This window comes from Protopterus annectens, chromosome 2.part0 (assembly GCF_019279795.1).
Source record: "Protopterus annectens isolate FY-2018-M chromosome 2.part0, PAN1.0, whole genome shotgun sequence".
In the NCBI taxonomy this organism is placed as follows: domain Eukaryota; kingdom Metazoa; phylum Chordata; order Ceratodontiformes; family Protopteridae; genus Protopterus; species Protopterus annectens.
This window is the reverse complement of record NC_056728.1, coordinates 1,737,433,726-1,737,456,011: the sequence shown is the minus strand read 5'-3', so window position 1 is coordinate 1,737,456,011 and position 22,286 is coordinate 1,737,433,726. Positions and strand designations below refer to the sequence as shown.

At 39.2% G+C, this 22,286-nt stretch overlaps 1 protein-coding gene across 1 annotated transcript in view; it reads left to right on the top strand.

Moving 5' to 3' along the window:
• EPHB2 (EPH receptor B2) overlaps positions 1-22,286 on the top strand; it is a 2,126,559-nt gene that overhangs the window by 367,497 nt on the left and 1,736,776 nt on the right. The gene's annotated exons all lie outside the window — the stretch shown is intronic.

The window sequence follows — 22,286 nt, the reverse complement described above, 5'->3', positions numbered from 1 at the left end:
GGCCACAAAAACCCTGCTATCTGCAAGGCAAATACTACAAGCCTTGGGGTTCATGGCCTCCTGCATTCTTCTAATTCCATATGCAAGACTGCATATGAGGAAACTACAGTGGTATCTAAAAAGCTTATGATGTCAACATTCTCAGGATCTAGAAGCAATGATTCCTATCATACCTTGCTTACGCCTAGAGTTCCTTTGGTGGGTAGAGGCCTGCCACCAAAACAAGGGACTACCATTCACACTACCCCCTGCCACCCAAACCCTAACAACAGATGCATCAGACTATGCATGGGGGGCTCACCTGGCAGGGAAGTGCATTCAGGGCAAATGGAACCCAAGTCAAATGCACCTGAATATCAATCAAAAAGAAATGTTAGCTGTACATAATGCTCTGACAGCCTTCAAGGACCACATTCTTCCAGGACATTTAATGGTAAAGACGGACAACACCACTGTTATGTGGTACATAAACAAGCAGGGGAGTACACATTCTTACCCCCTCTGCAGACTAGCCATGGGATTGTGGAACACAGCCCTGAGCTACCAAGTGCATCTACTATCTCAATTCCTGCCAGGAAAACTAAATACACTGGCAGACGCACTAAGCAGAAACCTCATGGACCCACACGAGTGGAAACTGGAACCAAGGATTTTCAACATGTTGACAAGCAAATGGGGGAGCCCAGATATAGACCTGTTTGCCTCCCCCCAGAACTATCAATTGGACAAATTTTACACAAGGACTCCCCACAAACAAGCTTGGAAAGTGGATGCTCTGTCCTTCAGTTTATGCCTTTCCTCCTCTGCCTCTGCTCTCCAAAGTACTACTAAAGATCAAACATGACAAACCAAGGACGATTTTGATTGCAACAGGCTGGCCCCGCCAACACTGGTACCCCCTCTTGCGCAGTGTGTCACTGTTGGCCCCATGGCACCTGCCTCAGACTCCTAACCTGTTGTCTCTGCAGGAGAACCAGATTCTGCACCCTCAGCTTCAAAACAGTGAACCTAGCAGCCTGGCTTATTACCTAATATCTCCTTTACCATCCCTCATTAAACCAGTGATAGATATCATTTTAGAGGCAAGGAGGCCTAGTACTAGAAAATCTTATGCTGAAAAATGGAAAAGATCCTGTGCCTGGAACCAGTCTCAAGGGATGAGCACAGCAGTGCCCAATTTACCTCAGATTTTACAATACTTAACTGAGATGCTTCACAAGAGCCTGTCTTTCTCCTCCATCAAAATTCACGACTCAGCCATTTCAGCTCATTATAACACAGAACCTCCCCTCTTCTCTCATCCACTGCTCAGGCAGTTCCTCAGAGGGGCCAAAAATTTACAACCACCTGGGAGAGCTCCAACTCCAGCCTGCGACCTTAACTTTGTATTGGAGAAACTCACTGTTCCTCCTTTCGAGCCAGCTGCTACTGAAGACTTAAAATTCCTTTCTTGGTAAACAGCTTTCCTTTTAGCAATTACTTCAGCAAGAAGGGTATCTGAATTACAGGTCCTTATGGCAGTGGAGCCTTTCATCATCGTTCTGAGTCTGAGGGACTCAGGACCAATATTTCCTTCATGCCCAAGGTGGTATCCAGTGTGGCCCTTAATCAGTCCATTCATTTGCCAACCTTCTTTCCTAATCCACAGAACAAAGGGGAATGGATACTGCACTCCTTAGATGCACACAGATAACTTAGATTCTACTTGGACAGGACTAAACCTGAAAGGAAATCTGAACAACTGCTGGTGGCATTTGCTGCAGGGGCAGAGGGAAGGCTGTTTCAAAGCAAACCATTTCCAAATGGATAGGCCATTGCATTATTTTCTGCTACAAGCACCATGGAAAACCTATCCCACAGGGGATCAGACCCCGCTCAACCAGGGCTGCATCAACCTCTACAGCCTTTCTCAGAGGCATCCCTACCAGGGACATCCTAGAAGCTGCTACCTGGAGTTCTGTGCATGCTTTCACCAAGCATTACCATCTGCCAATGTTTTCTAAATCCAGAGCTGGTTTTGCCACTGCAGTCTTGCAGGGCCTTATAGCTGGTCCTAATGCTATCTAAATTCCTCCTCCCATCCTTAGCTTTTGGAATCTACCGAAATGTGATGACTGCAACAGTGAAACACGAAGAACATAGTACAGTTGTGTACACTTACCATAAATTTAGATGTTCGAGTGTATTCACTGTTGCAGTCCTGGTTACCCTCCTTCCAGCCCCCTTACTTCATTTGGCTATACCTCCATTCTCCTGTACTATGCACAGAAGCTTTTTGGTGTATTTGCTTTTTTGTTGGAGGTATAACCTTGTATATTTATAGATTTAATTGATTCCCATTAGGGTTGCACCTGACATCTGGGGCAAGAAAAACTGATGTAATGGTGTCAGCTGCATGTTTTATACCCCTGATGACCTGACGTCACGGAAGAAGGGACAGAAACCAATGCAGGACCCAAGACTTTGTTAATCAGGCTAACTAAGGGCTACTGCAAGCAGATAACCCAAATGTCATGACTGCAACAGTGAATACACTCGAACATCTACATTTATAGTAAGTGTACACAACTGTACTTTCCTCAAATCCAAATATAAACAGGAACAAATAAGTACACTTTTTAAACATATTAGTATTTGAAAAATTGACTGAATAAGAAAATGTGAATTAACATGCATTTTCTGAAGTAAAAGAAGTCTGTTAACTCCAGTGATTGTCAATATTTTTTAAATTGCTGGTTTTAGAAGGGATTTGAAGGGAAAAAGCAAGATTCTAAACTAAAATGAGGGACAGCTGAGACATATTTTGTGTGTGTGTGTGTGTGTGTGTGTGTGTGTGTGTGTGTGTGTGTGTGTGTATAGAGGTATAGAGACAGGGAGTTGCAGTGGGTTGCACTGTATGGTTCTGACAACAGAAAGTTGAAATACATTCCTGTTTCATTATTTAGATACTTATTCATTCATATGATCACAAGCAGAGATCTCAGGTGTAAAATGGCTGTGATTGTAATCACATCTGTGTGTGGGCAGGTAACAGTGGGATGCACCGATAGGAACATGCTAATATACATTCCTAGATCATTATTAATGTTTTTATTCTTTCATTTGTTTGCATGCATAGACCTGATGTGTATGCAGTCATTCGGGTGGCTGTAATTATGGTTGTGTGTGTGTGTGTGTGTGTGTGTGTGTGTGTGTGTGTGTGTGTGTGTGTGTGTGTGTGTGTGTGTGTGTATCCTTGTGTTTGTGAGGCTGTTGTAGCAGGTTGCATTGAATGGTTTTGAGAGCAACAGGCTGAAAAACATTCTTGTGCTGTTTACATATTTTCCTATTAAGTTGATCACAAGCAGAGATCTTTGGTGTATACAGTCATTGTGTTCTTGTGTGTGTGTGTGTGTATGTGTGTGTGTGTGTGTGTGTGTGTGTGTGTGTGTGTGTGTGTGTGTGTGGGATTGCAATGTATAGTTCTGAGAGCAGCAAAGCGGAATGCATTCCTGGGTCATTACTTATGTTCTTAATTCATTCATTTGATCACAAGCAGAAATTTGAGGTGTGCACAATCTTACATTTGGTTGTAATTGTGGTCACATATGTGTGTGGGGACTTACAAATGGTTAAATTGCATGATTCTTAGAGCAGAAAGCTGTAATGCATTCCATGTCAGTTATTTATACATTTATTCATTCATTCATTTTATCACACAGAGAGATCTGAAATTTACACAGTCGTACAGGTGACACAGTAGATAATAGGTGGCTGTCTGGGCAGGATGTGTGTGATAAATGATCTTTGGCACACTGGCACATTGGTACAGTGACACGTTTTGTCATCTCACAATACTTGGTTCTGTGGTTGAGTTTTTAGCTGACATTCCTTCTGTGCAGAATCTGTATATTCTCCCAGTCTCTGGGTTTTATCTAGGTACTCTGGTTTTCTTCCTCTGACACTCAGCTATATAATGTGTGTTTGTGGTCATTTGCCTTTTTACTTTCTTAATACCCGTGGGGTTTTCAGAAGGTTGGGGAGTATGGAAACAGACAGGCACTAGTCCAAGATAGGCTTTATATGACCTTGCAAGCATTTCTCTTTTCAGTTTATAAGAAATTATTATTTTGCTAGCTTTGAACATTAAACTTTGGAGAGCACTTATGTTTTCCTTGGAAGAAAAAAAATAAGACTATATTTCTTTCTTTACTCATATTTTTTGTTTAGGCGATCATTGAATCAAAAAGTAGGAAAAACTTTTAAGCTGTGCTTCAAATCATGTAGAACGCTATAACTTCCTGGGTGTGTAGTGGCCCTTAGACCCTTGTCTTAATTCACATAACTTCCTACACACTATTTACGGTGCAGTCTTGATCAGTTAGGCTATGGAGAAATAAAAGCTAAAAAGTAAGAGAACATGAAAATAAAATAAAAAAAGTAGTAACTTTCTAGATGTTGTTGCGCCAGGATGGGAGAATACAGTTGAGAGACACTGGAGGTGTGCATGGGGGAACTGCATGCAACAGAGAGCACCCGCACTGTCCTTTATCAAGGATGTAGTTCACCTAAGATTGGTCCTGTTGGTCACATTCAGACATCTGATGTTTATATAGTCAATAAAATAGCTAAAATGAGTGGGTACTGAGGCAACCTGTGGATAAAAGTGACTAACCTTATCTGCTGTGTGATTACAGGTAAATAGGCATTGATGCTATTCCAGTTAGCCCTACCTGTTCACTTGCTTCTTTCAGCCCCTCCCTGTTGTTTTGAAGTTAATAGCCATCACTGTCATTACTGCAGTTATGTTCACAAGTGCCTACATTTGGCGTATGCCATGATGTCATGTGGTGGTTTACAAAGGAGCATGCAGTGCCCATATTATTTCCTACCCCTTTCTCGGTTTACATCTTGATTTTACCATTTGACATGGAAAAGTTCCCACCTTGGCTATCTAAAATGCCAAAACTTTCAAATGACTGCTGTAGTTGTCAGTCCGCTAGCCAGGTCCCTCACCAGCACTGTGTCTGAGAAAGTTGCTGAGCATAACGCTTAAACCCAGTCACATGTAGAAGAACAGTAACAAGCTTAACGCTTAAACCCAGTCACATGTAGAAGAAAAGTAACAAGCTTAACGCTTAAACCCAGTCACATGTAGAAGAAAAGTAAGAAGCTTGACGCTTAAACCCAGTCACATGTAGAAGAAAAGTAAGAAGCTTAAGAGCTTCATCACTACCTTGAAGATGGTAGGTCTGAAGAATTGCTTGCTAGTGCAGAGGCCAACAAGAGGGTTTCATGCAAGATCCCAGGTGGGTGTTAAACTCATGGGATATTGTAGAGGTTTCCGCACAAGTCATAAATTAATTTTCAACTGGGGGGGGGTCAATCTCACATTACTCATCAGCATATTACAAGAGGAACATCAGCAGTGCACCCATAGCAACTACCTCGAGTGGTGCATTCTGAGATGCCTGTATTGTTTAAGCAGGATTCAAGCATATGAAGCACAATTGTGGCTTACAAGCTAATGTGACACAGTTCATTTATTCCTCTTTGGGTGGTTGGTGCTCATAGAAGGCCATCATTTAGGCAGCCATTGGGTTTTTGCCTGAGCATCACGCCATGCACCCATGGTGACCTTGATTGTCATGCTGCTCAGTGTCAATTACTGCATGTTCATATCCTGGCTACAGCAGAATTGTATGTACAGATGTCCAAGACCTTCTTGCTGCCTGCCACGACATCCATAATTACCTGTGTTTTCACTGAAAATGGGGTTTGGTGCCATCCTTTTTTATTTAACAAAATTCAGTCAAATCAGTCACTTTTGCCAGTTATGAATACTCCTGCAGTGCTCACTACCAGTACATCTTCAAACACCAGCAGAGACTCTAGAACTCTTATTTTATGGACTGCATAGTATATGGTAGGGCACTATCTCACTGTGTGTGTGTGTGTGTGTGTGTGTGTGTGTGTGTGTGTGTGTGTGTGTGTATGTATACACAGGCAGGATCGTTTCAGTTTTATTACACTTAGTGCTTTAAGAACTGCACAGAGCACTTGTTTCTCTTCAAATGTCTTATATAGTTTTCATAACAATCAGGAGCAAAATAAAATGTACTTCAGTTGAACAAAAAGTGCATGTATAAAATAAAACATAGTTGCAGTAGGTCACTCTAAACTGTATCTAAACACATACATGTTGCTCACACACACACACACACACACACACACACACACACACACACACACACACACACACACACACACACACACAAAATGGCTGCTTTTCAACTTACTCAGTGGAGGCAGCTAAAATACATCATTAATTTATTTATAGATGAAGACATACTGCTAATTCAAGTGAAGTCATACAGTCGTAACCATTAATGTTTATAATAGATATTCTGGAGCAACGCTCATTTTTATGTAACAGTGCACTCAGTCCGATAATGTGATTTTAAATTATGGTATGTATGCTATTTAAATGATTCATGTACCTGTAAAATATTGCAGCATTTTAATGAAGTGGCCGTATTTCCTTTCTTGATGTATGCACTTGGTTCAAATTCATAATTTAGATGCAGAGGGATTTTATTGCTAATAACATATGCATCTAGGCAGTTAAAAAGGAGATGAACTCTGTTCATCTTGCTTTTCATCTTAACCCTTTCTGTAATGTAGACAAGCATGTTGTATTGTTTCTTTAATAAGCCAGTAAGGCATGTGAGGTACAATCAGTGCACACTGCTGAGTTCTTTTAAAACAAAGTTAAGCCAAATTTTCAAGAAAGTGTTAAACCAGTTTCAAAAGGAGTCTAAAGAAACAAGTCTGCTTTTATTGGTGTAAGTATTCAGTATACCTGAAAAACATAAATCCAGTTTTATGTCTGCACACTGCTGATGGAAGTGGAGTTGGTAGCAGACTGTAGGGTGACTCAGTATGTAGTTCTCTCTGGTTCAGTCTTCCATTGTTCTTTCCAGTTGTTTGCCCAAAAGCTCAGAACACTAAGTGAAAACTACTTTTTATCAGTAATAGTTAGGCCATGAATTTCACTGTATTATTTCTGAAATGTGCTGAAATTGTGCTGCGATTGAATTGCTATCCCTAGAAAACAGTGCAATTATTGTCAGACTACACTGTGGTCCATATAGTCCTGGTACAAGTTGAGAACAGTTATCACGTTTCATCTTCAGGTCAAATGTTATGACTTTTAGTAGTATTATTTCCTCTGAAGTTCTCCTTTCATTCCCAAGTAAGGTTATAAATGGTTGTCATTAAAGTTCTGCTTTTCTTTATGATCAGAAATTCATGCCACTTTATTTTTTTAAATATAAGTGAATGTAATTCTAGCGCTGGATCAGTCAGGACTATTGTTACAAGTAGGATCAGATTTAACTACAGAACTACCAAGAATATCATATAATGTCATAAACCTTTTCTTTTCCAAAAATTCCTTTAAATATGGAATGGTTTAAGTATGGAGAATAAGCAAAATGTACAAAATTGCATTCCAGTATATGCTGTATTGTGCAGACCTCTGTTTGATATATCATCTTCCACATGTAAAACTGAATGACTATGTGTCATTTTCATGAATATAGGTCTCCCCTGAAAATAGGTAGTCATAATTTGTTGCTCTGAGCAGCTGTCAGATACAGAAAAGTGAATCAATACAGTTTGCGAGTTATGTTGCGGGTCTAGCAACAGACACGAAGAAAAGCCGGCTGCCAGTAAAGTAGTATCCTGTGTATGACTGATTATGTTATCATGTCACACATCTGGGAGTCATCTTACAGAATAAGCAGAGGATGAGCTTTGATTTGGAAAGCTGAGGCTTCCAATGTCAGGTGCTTGAAAACTGCATTTGAGTTACTCAGGTAAATGCGGGCCTAGCAGGAGCTCAGGCTGGAGTCCTTTTCTTCGCATCTACACAAAGTCAGGAGATATATTTATTTTTATGGATATAAAGGGTTTATTCCTTTAAGTGCTGCTGTTCTTCAACTCTAACCTGATTATCTTCTTCATATGGGCATCACCACAGAGGTATTATGCAGAAATTTCTGTATGTCATGAGCAAGGAGTTAGGTTTTATGTTGTGGATGTTTGAGCTTTATTAGCTTTTTATGGTCTTATAAACACATATTAAGGATCATCATCTGGAATGATGAGACATCCTTATGTGTACCAATACAGATGTCTAGGTCAGAGTCTAAATATATCTTTATAGAATTCCTCATAAAAAATGAAGATGCTAAGAAAAAACTTATCAGTTGTTCACATAGCAGGTACGACATATATGAGGGGGAAATGGGCTTATTGTCCTCTTCTACAGATGGACCATTTATGAGTTAGTCCCTGAAAAACACTGTTTTCTTTTAAATGGGGAAGCTGCTTATGATTAACAAAACTACTTGCAATGCCTTAGTGAATTCTTTATTGTCTCAGTAACCTTTGCACAGGTTCTTTTAACTCAGAAAGTCTCCTCCATGTATGCCTCCTCCCTTTCAGTTTCATTGCATTTAATTATTTAATGTATATAGAGTATACAAGACCAAAACAGGTTGTATACTCTATAATTAAAACCCTGCCACATCCTGGAACAAACTACCCCTAGAATTTAGGTCACTTAACCACCCTAAACAATTCAAAACTGCACTCATGAATACCTATAGTTGCCACTGCACTTATCCCCATGACCCTCTTTCTCCTTAGTGTCCAACACCCCTCTCGCTCCGCTGCCTATCTAACCCACACCCTCTCACTACTTCCTTTCACACCCCTTCTTCCTTGTCTATTCTTCCACCTGCACTGTCCGTTAACAGCTTCTTTTTATCTGTTCTTTTCCTTAATCCCAGCCTCCCTTCTCTCATCTTTCCTCTTCAGTATTTTTTCTCCTATTTCTCTCCATATTACTTAATGGTAATTTACTGTAAACACATGCTATTCTGCTGATTTTTTAGACAATTCTTGTCTCCTGCTACTGTCTCTCCTCTTTTATCTCTCACCAGTTCATACCATGTTTATTACCACAAACCCCTTCTATCTACCTCTGATCGTATATCTTAAGTTTATTCTATGCTGGTTTACTGAGTCCATCCTAGATGTGCATTTCCTTTTCAAAATGTTTTGCCTCACAAAAGTGCTTTGTGGTTTCTCTACATCACTTCTCTACCATTGCAAATATTGTATAAATGTTTTTGAAACTTTTTGTGTACTCCTGAATGTATAATTCTTTTTTATGTGTATGTAACTGAAATGTATTTTTATGTTTTTGTATCTGTTGTATAATTTTTTCTCACTATGGAGCTTTTCTCCTCGGGTCTCTGCTGAAAATGAGCCACTAGCTCAGCCAGACAAACCCGGCCAACAAATGTAAAACAAATAAATAAATAATAAATTTTAAACAATGTGCTGAATGTAAATAATTGTACTGCCTGAAAAGGTTTTCCAGAAACTGAAATCCAGCCCACTGCCGACCTGTACACCTTTGTGACCTTATTTGCAAGTACTATACATTATAAGTGCAGTTAGTTCTATATAGCTTAGTTGTACATTCAAGGACACTGGTCTGAACAATGGACAGCACTGCTCCACAGAATACAGTAATCTTTCTCACCATACGTGGCGTCAGCCTGAGCAGTGCGATGATGTGATTTTCAGTGTGCATTGTGTGCAGTAAATAGTTGAACTGCAGATGTGATTTATTTTACAATAAATATGTAAACACTGCTCATTTCAAAAGTATCTATTGCAGAGTAACACTGTTATACTTATACTGTAGGGGCCTCAGTAATTCTTTGCACATTTAGGTCTTGAGTTCTTACTGAATTCACTCGCAGTATATAAACATCATTCGTTCGTTCATTCATTCCTTTCTTCATTCCCCATTCCCTGCTTTATCCATAACATCGTCACTGTAGTCAGCAGGTATCCCTGCACTCACTTGACACAAAGAAACAAATCCTGATGATGGTATCAACCTGTAGAAGAATGTGCACACAAGTCTGTACCTACTTTTCCTACAAGCATGAACTGATGACTTTAAAAGGTTGCTGTTTCCTTCTTGTGCTATAAGCTAAGATCAAGAAATAAGAAATGCTGATGTCCCATTACTGACAGCTGCTTCCAGACTCTTACCAATCTAGAGTAAAGTACATGCTACCAGGTCCTCCTAGCAGCACTAGGATTGTTCTGGGATGCTTTCTTCATCTGCCTTCAGCCTGCTGCAACTCTTTTTGTATAGCTCTGTTTCTTCCCTTTGCTTGCTGACCATCAGCCCTTCTATGACACAATCAACTTATTCATTCCACTTTGGGAGAAATGTGGCTTCAGCTACCTTCCAGGTATCTGCCAGGGTTATGTTGGCACTACCCCATCACCCCACAAGAGGCTGACTTAACTTGAACCACATAGTACCACCCTGACAGCTTGGGCACACTTCCATGTTTGAGCTGAGAACTGGCCATCATAAGGTATGCACAGCCTGGTAAGTACCCATATCTAAGCCCTTCTGCTGTGTACTTCACAAACTGCCTCCACTGGGTGTGAGTCATGTAGCAAGTTGAAGTTGTCTGCCTCATCTCAGGATGGGCAAGCTAGCACTGGCTGGTTACTACCACCAAAGCCATGCAATTGTCTCACCACCCAGGTCACTATCAGTTGCAGTCAGGACTTTGTATCATAACCTCTCTGTGTCACTCACTGGGCCCAAAGAACTACATCAGAAGTTTCTGCCAGTCAGTCAGTGTGAAACTTTCAAAAATGAGATATAGGAGAGCAAAGTCTGAATTTACAAAGCTAAATGATTAAGGAAGATAAGAGGAAGTGTATCTTTATTTGTAAGAAGGAATTGTGGGTAATTAAAACAATCTTCCTGAAGAGGCTGTGGCATCAAAACAAATAAATAACTGAGGATAACATTGGATGCAAAAAAGGCAGTTCTTACTCCGGGTGGAAGAAACAGAATTAATATGTCACTTAAACAGTATCGGCAGCGTATTCATGAAGGAGGAGAATGGGAAATGAGTTGTAGAAAGGGTTGGTAAATGTTGCACCTTGTCCAGGTTACAGGTAGTGGGGGTGCCCACTCAAAACAAAAAGTGTGACAGCTTAAATGATTGTGCTCATATAAAATACCATAAACTTTCTGACAAAATGCAATCTTTTATTGTACAGGTAGTTAAACTACATTAAAATACATCAGCACAGACAGGCAGACAATTTACAAGATGCAGTCACTTCATGAAAGTTTGTAAACTGTAAAGCTATTTTTAAACATATTTCACAGTTTACAAGCTGTCATTAAGTGATCAAGTGGTGGGGGTGAAGGGTACAAACTTGGTGACCTACTTAAGATACCAAGCCATCCTGCTACTGCTCTGGGTCAGTGATCCTTATATAAACTTTTTTCTTTGTGAGTTCTCTTTGAAGACATAAAAAGTTTTTTTTTTTCATTTTGATTAATTGTTTTATTCAGAGATATTTCAGCAACAGCATAATAATATTTATAATCGACTTTCATGTTTAATGTTGTTCTACTATATCATTTGTACACTGATATCAAAATAAAATATCTTCAGGCAAAAGTAACTACTTCTGAACGATGCTCTAAAATTCTTCTTCGACTAGTTAAAAGACCTTGCTACAAGTCATACAGCGTACAGATACTGGCTTTACAGAATAGAATGTTCTGTACTTTTCCGTTAAACCCCTAACATGCATTTTAGGAGCTATTGCTAACTGTCTTTAGGTTCATGCATTCTAATGTATAGTTTAACAGCCTTAGTAAAAAAAAAGAAGTCTGTACTTCTTTAAGACATATTTGGCAAAAGTATTTTAGCAATGTGGATGAATCCACTTTATTGTTAAACTCTGAATGTTAAATTTAAAGTGCCTCATTACAAATTATGCCAACACAATTTTTTTCTGCAATTTGCTATGACTGACAGTTGGGAATTTTATGAACATGGCGATAAGGCAGTACTTCCTCAACTTTAAGATCAGTGAACGTTTGGTGACGTTGTGTGTGTTAAACATTTCTTCACATAAAATATATAGGGGATATGGATATATTCAAAGCCCAATCTCAATATTTATACCTAAACACTACTGTCCTTTTCATAAAGTCGCATGTCGTTAGATGGAATCAGTAAACCGAATGCGAGCAAATGCTGCAGGTCAGAGCTCTCCACTTGTTTGCTCAAGAATCAAGGATATAGCCAGAAATTATAAGAGACAAACAGCTACAATGTTTTTTTAATGTTACCCTTTTTCATTTCTAAAGTTAACATAACAAGCATATTTTGTATCAGCATGCACGATTTTTTTGTATTAAGAATAACAGACATAAAACTCGGTTACTAATATAGAAAGTTACCCTACTCATAAATCTTATGGTCGCTATTAAACCATTTTCAAAACGAACTTATAGAACCGATAACACGATAATCATCAGACTCAGAAAATGTCAACCTCGCAGCTGCACAGAAAGGTAGGCTGTCATACAAAGGTGTAGTACTTAATACACTACTTGAAACCCGTGTCATCTGTCTGATTTGCAGATGACCTACAGTTTACCACAAAAGCAGGTGTGATTGTAACCGTCATATCCATGGGGACTGAGTGACATCTTCTTTTCATAACTATAAGCAGGAGTCATCACCGACAAAGATTTATGGCAAAGGGGACAACACTTGAAAGAAGATAACACTAAACAGTTTGGGTTACCACATTGATGGTAGTCCACTGAACATAGAAGGCATTATAAGAGATCTGGGAACACAGGTTGACAGCAACCTCTCTTTTGACCACCACGTTGCCACTGTGGTCAGAAAGACCTTCTATGTAGCACATCTCATTACTAAGGGTTTTGCATCGAGGAAGAAAGAGATCATTGTCTCCCTCTACTCTTCCCTCATTAGGCCAATCATTGAATACAACGCCCCATTTGGCATGTACCTCACTAGACACCTGGTAATCCATTAAGTACGGAAGAAGTAATTAGGGATTTGGGGACCCAAGTATATTGCAATCTCTCCTTTGACAATCACATTGCCAAAGTGGTTAGAAAGACATTCTATATAGCCCACCTTATCACGAAGGGGTTCACATCTAGATCAAGAGAGGTCATTGTGCCCCTCTACTCATCACTCATCAGGTCCATAATTGAATACAGTGCCCCATTTGGGATGTACCTTACCTGACACCTGCTACAACTAGAAAGACCCCAAAAGTACCTCACCAAGAGGATCAAGGGACTCAAACAGATGCCCTACATAATTAGGCTAAAGAAACTCCAGCTCTACTCAGTTGCTTACTGCCTACTCAGAGGCGATCTGTGCCTGACGTATAAAGCCATGTCCAACCCAGAGTTAATGGACATGCTCCACTTCAAGAAATCCAAATCCATCAGAACTACACGCTCCAGTGACTTAAACCTCAGCACAGAAATAAATAGAACATGCTGGAGGGACAGATTCATATCCCAGAGGCTCCCCTCACTCTGGAACAAAATCCCAATCCATGTCAGACAGAGCCCCTCAATGACCCTCTTCAAGAAGAATCTTGACGTTTGGATGGGAGATCGTAAATTTACCCCTGGGATCCCTTCTGTGTCACTGCTAGACAGAGGCACAGTAAACTAACCTTAAATGGGCTATCATCTGTGACCTACTATACAGAGGCACAGTCAACTAATCTAAGAAGGGTGGCAAAAGCCAAACACACTCTGGCTAGGCTTGTAAATGCCCTAGGGCAGATAGCCTAGTATCAACCTATGAACCTATGAACAACTTGAGAGGCTGCAAAAGTACCTCACAAAGAGGATCCTTGGCCTTAAACACTTGTCATATATGGACAGACTCAAAAAACCCTAACTATTCTCTGTCTCATATCACCTACTTAGAGGCAATCTCTGCTTGACTTACAAAGCCATGTCTGACCTAGCTCTGTTAGAAATGCTACATCTAAAGAAATCACAATCCCTCCACACCACACGCTCCAGAGACCTCAACCTCACTACCACAATCAACAGAACATGCTGGAGGGACAGGTTCATAACCCAGAGACTGCCCATGCTATGAAATAGACTTCCCATGCATGTCAAGCAGAGCAGCTCACTGGCCCTCTTCAAGAGAAATCTTGATGAGTGGATGGGAAATAGAAAATTCACCCCGGGGATCACTCCAGTGGCTCTACTCGACAGAGGCACTAGGAACTAATGTTGGGTGGCATGATGCCAGGGTAATCCTATGGTCTAGGCTTGTAAAGGCTCCAGGGCCATTAGCCTAGTACACACCTATGAACCTGAACCTATGAAATAGAACATGTACTATTGATCCAAAGCTGTGGGGGAAGAAATAAGCCAAAAGGCACCAGTACAGCTCCTAAAATGTGTGGTAGGGATTTAACGGAAAAGTACCGAATGTTCATATATAGCTTATTATTAAGGTGTCTTTGACACTTACACCTGGCCTGGGGGGATGATACACTAACAGCCAGCCATGCTAATCAGTTTCAGTCTCCTAATGTCCAGAAATACATCCAGTTTCCAGAAAAACCTCCTCAAAACTGACCCAGTTATGCAACTGTGAAGCTGATTACCCAAGACCCATCGAGTGTCATGACTGATAATTAATGCTCATAGTGTTCATTGTCAGGAACAATATGGTGCTGTTCCAAAATAATTTGCTGCATGTGCTATTTGAGAACAGCATGCACCCTTGTGTTCATGTTATGGAGCTACTTTTTTTCATGAATAAATTGCTGTTGTCAAAGAAGTTGTGTGTTGCAAGGACTTTATGCCATGCTGGCATTGAAGACAACATACATGAAGAATATCGAATTCTTCAAGTGAATGTCAGATATAGTTAATACAGCCATGTAATAATTACAGCCCTAGCATCACCTTGTGAATTATGTAGCAATATGTGGAATATATGAGAGACTGGTGTATGATGGATGAGAAATCTCATACGAAGGTTTAAGGAAAGTTTTCTTTTGTTCCAACTGTAGTGTAAAAAGAGATGGATAAAATGGGTAAATTGGTTTTCCTAGTTGCTGGGGAGTATATTTAAAATGCTTTTTTTCCAAACAAAACATATCTAAATTTCTAACGTACTCAAAAATATTCCAAAACTGAAACATTTGCATACATGATGAATAAGGTATATTCAGGTCACTGCACAGGACATTGAAGAAGTCATGCATTTTTGACATTTAGCTTTGCATGCTAAAAAATAATTGTAAACAATAATGCTGCAAAACATTTTTATCATTCTGTATGGCATTTCTGCACCATGTATTGATGTAGTACTGAATAAATTGTATATTGCTTTTTATAGACATAGCCACTGTTTCTTCAACCTTTAGAAGCCATGAAGGGATCCTGTACTGCTAACTTTGATTTCATGTGTATAATTAATACCAATCTTAAAGCTGTAGGGCCTGTCTCAGGAGTTTAATTACCATGTGTTGTTTTGAATTCTATTAAGCCTGTTTCACAAAGAACTCATGCTAACTGCTTATTATCTGCTTAAATGTACCATTTACTCTAATTTGCTTCACACATTTCTATACACTGGTTAATATCCAATATGCAAAACAAACATTGTATAAATTGTGAATATAAAAACATAAATAAGCATGACCTGTCAGTAGTAAAGTTTTTAAGGCACTCCTGAGACCCATTTAAGTGTTATGGCTAGAAGCAATACATATAGATTATGCATGGTTTTGCCTTATATTTTGCCTGTTGTCATAAAATTGAGATTTTTCTGACAAGTCATTGACAGTTACCATCAGTCTATAATGCCATACACGACCATTTCATACTTCCTATTGTTCTGAAAGTGCATGCTTATGCAAAACCTCTTTTTCTGTTAACATTAAAAGCGAATTACAGTGATATTTAAAAACTATTCCTGGTTTTAGGCCTTTGTTCCCCATTATTTTTGGCTTTGTCCAGAATTCTTGAGCAGAAAGCTGAGCAGTATGGCTAAAAGTCTGTGCTTGTTAGCCATTATCAGTAGAAGCAGATAGTGCTGTCCTGGAGTAATGAATTTTATCAGAAAACATTTAGCATTTTGTGTGTTTGTGGTCTTTTTTCTCAGAATTAAAGCATTCCCACCTGAGTAGCTTATATGGTGCAGGCCACATACATGTGGCATTGCTAGGACTGTTTGCCAGATTGGCATGGCAGAACACAAACCTGGTGAATATCATACATGCAGCTGATGTGCTTATTAAAAGTTTACATTTCCAATAGTAAAGTTTCAAAGCTAGCATGTCATCACTGGTTTAAGGAATAGTGTGTTTCAGTCCCAAGGACTATTTCTTTGAGAACTCAGAGAACGAAGTTGGCAAACTTCCAATGCCATCCATTCATTCTGTACCGTTAGCATACATGTTGGAGCTCCATTTACTTTGCAAGATGAGGTATTCATAAGTATCATGGAAAACAGTGGAAAGTTAAACTGATGTGGATTTGGAAGTGATATTCAAACCTGTAATTGACTTGTAGCTCCTCGGTGGATGTCGAGAATGACAAATGTACAGGCAAACTCAAAACATTGTCAGAGGAATACGCCAGCTGGATACTGTTACACAGTGCAGTGTTAATACATATGTGGCATACAATCATGGAGTGGAATTGTATGAGAACAGTACTGTTAATCACAAAGTAGAAAACATAACTGAGAGCAATGTGATATTCAGTCAATTTGTTAAAGCCCAGACTAGCAAAGCCTGACTAAATCAGTCAAGGTGAGCAGACTAAATGATCCAGAAATGACAACATTTATAACTGGGTTTTGCTACTTCAAAGTTGGTTATAACAGTGGGACCAGGCATAGCCATGAGGGTTGTGAAGTGTTGAGATGGCATCTTCAGTTGGATCAAATGGACTTTGCTGGCATAACATTCAAGTATTGTTACCATATATGAGCACTACTCATATGAAGACTCACAATAGAAAGTTGATATTTAAGACAGCTAGGAGGCCTGGTGATATGCCTCCATTCATGGCTGTCAACTTCCAGATTTTGAAGTCAATGTATACCTGGACAGAACTCAGATGTATACCTGCCTTAGATGTAGTATATTTCCAGAATGGCTTAAATTTGAGGCAGAACAAAGATAACCCTTGATCTAATATGGGTCTGCACCAAAATATATTTAAAATACTAAGAAAGGCTTCCATATCTATATTTTAAAATAGAAAATGGAGTAGAGATAAATTGTACAGGCTTTATATTTGGAATTATGTCATACTGTTCTGCAAATGTATATTATGGTAAACTGGTTTGCATTTACTCAGTGAATTAAGTGCTCCTCTTAATTAAACCAACACTCCTGCGAAAATCTTGGAAATAGGGACATGTTTGTAATGTTCCTTACAAAGTTTACTAAACATTAAATATGTAATTAACTTGTGACGTAATTCAGCCTTGTGAGAGAAGGTTTAAAAAGTCACTGAAATTCAGGATGACTGCAAAAGAACTAAATAAATGTAGGAGGAATGAGAATGTACAGTACTTTGTTGAAAGTGCATCATGCTCACAAAACAGCTGTGCAGTGGAAGTGATAGTAAATGGGTGTAAAATGGGTCTTAAATGAAACAAAAAGGTTACCCTAGTAATCAATGTCCTTTGCCATACTGTTATCGTGGCAGTGACATGTTTATTTCACAAAGTTAATTTTTGACTTACATTTGAAACTGGGTTTACAGGTTAGTACTAGGTTAACTGCCCTTGTAGGCCATTTTTAGCCTAGCCAATTACCCCACGTGAGAATCAAACCCCGCACCTTGTGTCTATAAGGTAAACACTGTAACCATTATGCCAGCCTCCTGTTTAAGACAAGGTTATAACTGTTAATCAGTAATACTTTTCTCAGGCCAAGAGTTTAGAAATTACAAAATCAAAGCAGTTTATGGTTTAAATTAAGGGGTAAACACATGGAATTTATTTGATACTAAAGTTCTGTTAGCAGTGGTTCTGTCCCCTTGTATTTAAACCAGAGGAAGTGGAATGGTGTATAATTATCCCTGATTGATGTAGTCATACAGCAGTAGTGCCACTGTTTCACCATAGCTATTCATTTTGTCGTATACACAGTGTGCTAATTTGTAATTTTAGTCCCATTTACCCAAATCTGGTAGCACATATTCTGCCTTACTGTTGCAGGAGTGCTGTTTATTTTTCATTTACAGTAGTCTTTGCTATGTGCAAGCAAAGTGCTGTGCAGCATTCATGTTTTTTTTTTCTTGGTCTCTGGGGTGCAGATCTCATCAGCATATTCTGCAATGAAGGCAGGAGGTTCTTGCATCTTTCAATACTGGTTTGAAAATGTGAGCTGTTAAGTGATTTCTGTTTCGTCCACTATGGATTTTATGAAGGCATCTGAATGCCTTGTTAGAGAGCTACACTTTTCACTGTTTGACTGCCTCTGTCCTTGCAGGGTCAGCTGGACAGTACAGGCACTCCTTCACACAGCTATATCTGTCATGCCTATTTAGAGTTTGTACTGGCTATCTTCTGGTTAGTCAAACAGTTTCAACGAAGATCTTATTGCCACTGAATGTATTTCTGGACATTATCAGCTTCCACATACTGTTAGGAATTCACTTGGGTACCCTGAAAGCTTTGCTGTCAAGCTTTGTCAGTAAGATATTACTAATGTTTGCTGCTGTGACATTATTTGGAAAAGGCTGTGGAAAAGGCCATGATGCATGCTGTGAATTTAACCAAGCAGTCACAAGATAATGTATTGAAGGGAGGATTCTGTTGCATGACTCTTTTCTTTCCAACACATTATTTATGCCTAACATTGCATTTTTTCTTTGTGGCATTCTGTGAACATAGCTTTGGTTCCAGTTAAAGTAAGTCATACTGATGTATCATACATGTCCCACTGCGGACATGAAAAGGTCAAAATCATTTCTCTTTTTTTAGCTGTAATGTATTATGTTAGCATTTTACCCCGTGGAAGAGTAGAGTATTGTAGCAGAATAATTGTTTCTTTTTAGCATCCACACCCCAAAAAAAGAAAAAAAAGTAAGACATGCTGTCACATACCCAATTTTAGCTATGTGAAAAATATTTATTCAGACAATATGTAATGTGTGATGTTCTTTATATTGATCACTGCTGCAGTAGCATTAGTTGTATGGCTTATATCCTGCCAAGGATATAAAAGCCGGCCAGCTTTCAAATCTTTAAGGCATTTTCCATGCACTTGAACTCTCAAGTAGCTTGAGCTGAGCTGACTAAAAGAAAAATTTGGGTGAGAAGCTCTTCAGAGCATTACTGCTGTCGAAGAATACGCTTTTCTGAGGCTTTTGAAGATCAACTTTCAGCTTATGCTTTCCTTAGCTGGGAAAATAAGTTCCTTTTGGGGGGAAAAAACTTCAACGTTCTTATTTTATACTAATGTTTTATTAGTTTCCTCTTACAGAAAGATATTATAAAACTAGGAGTGTTGTGTTTTAACGGATTGTCTTGAGACCGTAAAATACTTTTAAACAGAGCACTCATTGTTTCTGGTCAGTTTAAAAGTAGTGTTACCTAATGATAAACTATTTTCTGTGGGAAAATTGTGTTTATTTTAAGGTTGTGGGGCTGCCATAGTGTTTGAAAGTGGTTTTAAGTGTGTTTTTTTTTCCTGTCAAAAAAGTAACTTTTGTGGACTAGAAGATTTACTGGTAGATTTACTGCCATTGTAGCTTGTTTTCCAAAGGACAGAGGCACCATTTTCAGCTTAACCATGGAACAGATTGTCACTCCCATGGTTGGTCCTTCTTCCAGCACAAAAAGAAAAAGTTAAGCAAACAGCCTTTGCCACCACAGCAGGCTAGAAATTTGCCTCAGCTGCAGGGTGGGGTGATTCTGCTGTGGCCATTTGCACTTCAGACCCCTCATCTTTTACCCCGGATCCCCCTGATGTAACATCTACTGCAACTATGGACCAGGGGTCAGCCCCTTCCTCTACGGTTGTCAGGATCCCCTCAGTGGGCAAGGGACAGCCACTCTTGTTGTTCCTGGGAGAGGGGACAGGAAAGGTTTCCCTGTTGTATCAGAATGCTGTGCCCCCTGCTGGAGAAGCAGCAGCTGCCATTAATAACATGGTTGGCCCCATTATTATGGTCAAAAAATGTGCATCCTCTCGTCCTCAAATTTCTTTGGATAGGAGTAATTTACTGGGAGTGGCTCAGTGTTTTGTTCAGGCTATTGATCCTTCTTATAAAGTAGTTTTCAGTAAAACAAAGAGGGTTGCCTCCTTTCCTGAAGAGATTCAAGATTCTGAGTCGGAACAGGAAGCTGTAGGAACATATTCAGAGTTTTGTTCCCAGATTTCTGACTCAGACTTAGAGAAGAGCTCAGTTTCTGATTCTACTTCTGGAGATTTCTCTTTTTATGAGACAATTGCCAGAATGTCCCAGTGTTTTCAGAGAACACTGAGATTTCTCGGTTCTTCAAAAAATACTAGGAGTTGTTACGGAAAGATTTCCCAAAACCTATACCCATTCCTCCTGTCCTGTTTGCTTTAGAGGATGTGTGTTTTGCTTCTTGCAATTTTCCTGATAGACTGTCTCTAAAAAAGCAGATAGGATGTATAAAGTTCCTCACTCTTAAATTTTTTATAAACTATTCCCAAATTTGACCCAGCAGACTCCTTGGCTGCTAAGCACTTAGTTAATTCCAATCCTACTCTTTCTAATAAGGATGGGAAAATTGTTGATAGGTATGGGAAAAAAGTGTATACTTCTGCAACTTTGAATGTCAGAAGTCAGGCTCATATATTAAACTTTATTCTGACATATTGTGAAAGTATGAAGAATATTTTAGCTACAGTTTCTTACTGTGAAGAAAAATTGCTTTAAATAACTTAGTTTCTTCTGTTGCACAGGTCTACCCATTTTTATCAGTGTGTGTATGACTGTTGATATTTCTTTCAGGGCTATAGCCACTGGTACGGTTTTAAGGAAGTTTGCTTGACTGCATTCTCAGAACTTTCCAGATGATGATATTAAAAATGAGATTTTAAATTCTCCCTTAGATAGCGGTTTAATGTTTGGCCCCTTAACTGCAGAGGTGATCAAAAATTGTGATAAAGGGGCAATTGATCCAGAGTATCTCTTAAGATTTTTCAGCCCTCCTTTTCCAAATTGTCCAAAGGAGTTTATTTCTCCTCATCCAATTTCAGCAAAAACAGAATAAACAGTTTCAACAGAATTCAGTTAAACAGATGTTTAAGAAGTGGCAAAGAAGTTCCAAGAAAGAAGCCTGAAATCCCACTAAACCAAGGACACTCCAGCAAGTCTGAATGACTGTTCAAGAGACCTTGTGACCCCTACCACCTTGGCCCTTTTTCTCTTCCAGAAAGTCTGAATCTCCATTTTTCTCTTTGGCAACAGATTGTTTCAGACAACTGGGTTTTGAAAATCATTCATCAGGATTACATATGGCAGTGGGAGGAAATTCTTCCTTTCCAGGTGTTTATTCCTCATCCTGCAGCTCAGACAGTTTTATCTCCACTTATTCTTCATCACATACTGTCGCAATGAGTGATGTAAATAGTTCATCCTGCCCAGGTGGGGAAGGGGTTTTATTCAAGGATGTTCCTAGTCCAAAGGAAACAAATGCTTGGAGGCCGGTTCTGGATCTTTTTTTCCTAAATCTATTTATGGTAGTGCCCAAATTCAAAATGATGTCACTTTACAACCTCTTGCATTTTCTTCCACTTTCAGGTTTCCTGGCAACACTAGACTTAAAAGGTGCTTATCATCGCATTGCTATTCATAGAGACTTCAGGTGTTTCTTAGGAGTTTGTGTGCCTGGATCACATTATCAGTTCTTTCATTAACAGATACAGGAGGCAGAGATGGTCACATAAAAGAAAACTCAGAAGAATTATCTTGTGATACAACTTTGTCTATTTTATTTATCTTAAATGGCTTGTCAGTTAAGATTGGTTAAAGCTGCAAGCTGCTAACATCTTAGAATTCTAGGTTTGATTCTTTCAATCGCCACTTGCAAAGAGTGTGACTGAACAATTCATAGGATCAGATAGCATTCCTGGGTTACTTTTGAAAAGAGAAAGATGTTCTCAATGGGATTATACAGTTATTAAGTAAAAAAGGATTCCAACACAAATTGTCTGAGTGATTGAATTAATACTAGAGTGTTTATATCAATAACAATTCTTCTGATGCATTTGGGGCCATACTAGAGGCAAAATGTGCTTGCACCAACGTGGCTGTGATCTACTAACTTGCTTGCAGTGCATAATTGTTGTAATTTTGCATA